Consider the following 5,000-nt stretch of genomic DNA (forward strand, 5'->3'; position numbering starts at 1 on the left):
CTCCGGTCTCCTTCCCGAGGAAGGGGAGGGAGCGTCCAACTCTCTTCCTCTCCTCCTGCTCCATCTTCTTTTCTGTCCGGTAGGCACCAGGGGCTGGTAGACCATCTCCCCTAGTGCTAGTCTTAGTCGAGCTATTCTTACAATTAGTTGTTATATGTTTGTAATGCTACATCTGATATTCTTGTTGTTAATTTATCTAATATTTTAACTTTTTCTTCATCCCATATTATTTCCTGTATGTTATTGGTATTTAGTCTATTTCTTTCCTCTTGAATTTCTCTAGTGAGAGTGGTGCACTCGAATACTAAATGTTCTGGGGTGCCCACCTGGACCCCACATTCACACTCTTCTGACTCCTTTCTCCCTATCCTGTGTAAATACACAGGGTAGGGTCCATGTCCTGTGAGGAAATGTATAAGACCTTTACTAGGCTGGAAATTTTTGTACTTTAGTCTTTCTTTTATATTTGGAAATATTCTGTAAACCCTTCTTGCTGTTTGAGAATTTTCCCATTGTTGTTGCCATATATTTGTTATTTCTTCTTTTATTTCCTTTTTACTTCCCAGGTGTTTCCCCATGATTTCCCTGATTTTGTCAAAATTTCCCCTTTTTAACCAATAGTTGGCTGCTTTTTGTCTTATTAATAGGTCTAATGGGCAGAGGCCCATTATAACTAGTAATCCATCTGTTGGTGTTGTGCCAAATGCCCCTATTGATCTTAGTAGTATGTTTCTTTGAATTCTCCTCACAGCCATGGAAGGCTTCAGAAGGCGCAACCTGTGGGCCCACAAACTTGATCCATATCCCATTATTGACACTAGCAGGCTGCCGTGGTATAGTTTGATGACATTTGGCGGTAAGTGAAATCTTTGCTGCCCGATCCTTATTAGTTTATGCATTATCGCTAGTGTCTTTCCTCCTGTTTGTTCAATATGGGTCCTAAAATTCCATCCTTGATCCAGGTAGACACCCAGATATTTACTTACATTTTTTCTTACTACAATTGCGTTGTCGATCCTGATTGACGGATCTCTTGCCATTTTCCCTTTCAGGAGCATATAGTTCGATTTTTGAGGCGCAATTGCCATTTTAGAATTCCTACACCAGGCACTCAGGATATCCATTATGTTTCTACTTCGCCCTTCTAGTTGTAGTCGGCTATTACCATGTGTTAAGATTAGCAGGTCGTCCGCGTATGCAACGGCTCCCAATACTGATGCTTCCTGCTGCAGGGAATGCAGCAACGGCTCCATATTTATATCCCAAAATACGGGGCCGCAAACTGATCCCTGTGGACATCCTTTAGTGATGTTCTTGGTCACAACCGCATTCGGGGACGTCATCTGTACCACCCGGTCTCTACAGTAGCTCTTGAAACATCTGTATAGTGCCGCCGGACACTGCATATCCTGCAAGCAGGTAAACAGCGCCGGCCACCACAGATTATCAAACGCCCCTGAGATGTCCACCATCACTCCTAGAACATATGTGCAGTTCGACGAGCTGACAAGTTCGGCCGCCGTGTTGATGGCGTCTTCCGTCGATTTTCCACGGCGGAAGCCGAATTGCCATTCGTGCATTCCTGCCATTTCCCGGTGACCAGTCAATCTCGCACAGAGCAATTTCTCAAGGGCTTTGCCCAAGGTATCTAGCAGACATATTGGCCTGTATGCTTTGTGTTCTGTTGGGTCCTTGTCTGGCTTCTTTAGTATTATTATTTCTGCTCTTTTCCATCTCCTTGGAAAAGTACCTCTTTCCAGACATTTATTATATAGGTTTGCCAGTATCGGGGCTATTTTTCCTTTTATTGCTTGAAGTACCTCAACCGTGACCCTGTCGGGTCCGGGAGATTTTCCTCTTTTTAGGTTTGATATTACGTCTACCACCTCCTGCGGTGAGAAGGGGTAGACCATTGTATTGTTGTTGTATTCTTCTTGTGCTCTCTCTCTTATAGCCGCCTGCTCCGGTGTGTCCTCAGAGGGATCATCATCCGGTAGCAGGGCTTGGAGGAGCACCGTTATTGTTTCTTGTCTGGTTGTGGTCATTCTATTTTCGCCTGGTATTCTTATAGATGATAAGACTGTTGGAGCTCTTATTTTTTCCCTAGCTAACTTGTATGGCTTTCCCCAGGGATCCATTGCCAGGTTATTTCTTACGAAATTTTCCCAGCTTCTTTTTCTAACTTCTATAATTTCTCTTTTATATCTCTCCCTTAGTTGTCTGTATATACGCAGTCTATGCTCCCTGTCTTGTGGGTTAAATGTGCGCTGATACCTGCGTCTTGCCCTGCGCGTAGCCTGACGTAGGTCACTTAGTTCTGGAGTCCATGGTGCCGGGTGCACGCTTTGGACTCTGCTTCTCTTTGGTACGACTGCTTCTATTACTTCCTTTATACTTTGAACTATCTGCTCCGCTGTTTCATCAACCTCGAGATCCTCATCCAGCTCCGGCGGGCTGTACTCCCGGGAGAGTCTTTCCCAGTCTACCTTTTTATAGTCATATTCTGAAAGCCATTCCTGTGGCGCCACATTCTGTTCTGATTTTAGTATATACTTTATTACATTATGATCACTGGTCGTTGCATTCTCCAATACCTCCCATTTATCTATTTTATTGGTAGCCCTGTTATTTGCCAGTGTTACATCTATATTTGTTTTTGCCCCTGCTCTATTTGAATATGTTGGTATCTCGCTAGGTGCGTTTATTATATCTAGATTTAATTCACTTATTGCATCTTCTAATTCCTGACCTTTTTCGTCTTGTTCTCCGCTGTGCCACAGGAATGACTTTGCGTTTGCATCCATTGCTATGATTACTTGATGGCCCTGTAGAGTTCTACATATTTCCTTTAGTTGTTCTAGGTACATAGTTATTGGCTCTCTATACTGACAATATATTGATACTAAATACCACTTAGTGTTTTTGGCGTGTACTTCGATTGTTACAACATGTTCATTTGTAAATTGATTTAATACTATTGTTCTTATATTACTATTTAAAATTACTATTGCAGACATTGGTCTTTCTCCCTTCATGATTATTTGAGCCGTGGCTGTCATTCCTGGGATTTTACCCTCCCGGGAGTACGGTTCTTGCAAGCATAGTATGTCAGCTTTAAGTTCTTCTGCTAATTTACGCAACTCGTAGTTTACTTGTACGCTTCTCATTGTATTAATTTGGAGAACTAAAAGATCCATTACGGATGATATGTATGGTAATGATCTTCTGGCCATGTCTTATTGGGGTCAAATCCTATTCGGCCGTATGTTGTTACCATTTGTATATATATATTTTCCAAATTGTATTTTACGCCTCTTCTTTCGTATACTTGCTTTACTATTTCCTGTAATTGTTCGTGTTCCGTGGGGATTCCGGCCGCGGCTAGCTGAATGCAGTCAACGTCCGCCAAAGCTGGATAAGTAATTCTCGAGCCGTTTGTGTGCCCCACTCTCACTAGTTGGCGTAATGCAGTGGTTAGCAGACCGGGTTCTTCTAGTCTTGCCATCTGCAGTGCGTTTTCGCATATCTTATAAGTGTTCTTTGGGTCCATTGCATTATATGTGTCACTCTTGCTTGACTGATTGTTTTTATCTTTTATGTGTTCTGAGTGGTCTCTTTTGGGCGAGCTCGGTCGTCCGTCCTCGCCCTTCATCGGCGTTTTCTTTTCATTAAAAACGGACGACCGAGGTCGTCCGTATTTCTTTCCTATGTTGTTCTTTTCTATGTCTTTGTTTTGTCTCTGTGTTGGTGTAGTGTGTTGTGTCCTGGGCGCCTCTGGTCGCCCATCTCTGCCCTCCATCGGCATTTTCTTTTCATGAAAAATGGGCGACCGAGGTCGCCCTTCTGTTTGTACTTGTGCTTCTTGCGTGTTCATTGTTTGTACTTGTGCGTCTATCATGCTTATTGTTTGTACTTGTACATCCCTTGTTGTATTTTGTTTCTTGTCTTGTATCAGTGTTTCTCGTTGTGTCTTGGGCACCTCTTGCTTTCTATCTCCGCTCTCCATCTGCATTTTCTTGTCATAAAAAGCGGGCGACCGAGGTCGCCCTTGTGTTGGTGTTCTTTCAATGGGAGTATTGGCAATACAGTTTTGTGCTGTACATGTTTTGTGTTGATTGTTATCCCGTTTGTTATCCCGTGTGTTTTTTGTTGTTCCCTTATTTTCAGGTTGTTTATCTGTGATTTCTTTTGCATCTTTTTCCCTTGCCCCTACTGCTTCTCTGATTTTCATGCCCCTTAGCGTATCTCTTAGTTGCTTGCTTGGTGATTTATGCTTCTTTCTTTTCTCTTGGGGGTTAATCTCCATAATCTGTCCTTTGTATAAGTCTTCCTAGTAACAGCTGATACGTGGGGCATTCTTTGGAGTTTGGTGCTCTACATTTTCTTTTTCCCCTTCTATTGCATGGTATACATGTCTCAGGTCTGTTCTTCTCTGGGCACTCTTTCTTGTTGTGGTTGTCCGTTCCACAGTGACCACAGGTGGGGTCACCCCAGGTACAGTACTTCTGTACGTGACCCAGATCCATACATCTGTGACACCTGGGTACCACGCAATAATCTTTGACCGCGACTGAACTATACTCCACATATACTCTACCATTTTGTATGAGTTCTTTTCTCAATGTTGGGGAAACCTCAACTACTTGATGTCCCGTATCTCTGTCTTTTCTCCCCATTCTAAATTTTGGTCTAAATTCCTTTTTGAAGTCTTGTGGGCTCATTTTTTCTTCAAAATTCTGAGTGTAAATACACTCCGTTAGTTCCTCTGGTGTCAACCTATTTGACACATCAAATACAGTCATTAATGGCCATCTTTTCTTTGTCCTCTCACATATTACTGATCTCTGTAAATCTTTGTGCCCCATTATTGTGTTCCTATCCTGTTGGGTGGGAGTTTCCACTATGACTGCATTTTTTGCAACTACTACTTTGTTTATTTTGACTTTTGCTTTGGTTGGATTAATTACTCTTGTGAATATTTCCTTCACCTCTTTTACGCT

This window comes from Schistocerca americana, chromosome 3, assembly GCF_021461395.2.
Source record: "Schistocerca americana isolate TAMUIC-IGC-003095 chromosome 3, iqSchAmer2.1, whole genome shotgun sequence".
Classification (NCBI taxonomy): domain Eukaryota; kingdom Metazoa; phylum Arthropoda; class Insecta; order Orthoptera; family Acrididae; genus Schistocerca; species Schistocerca americana.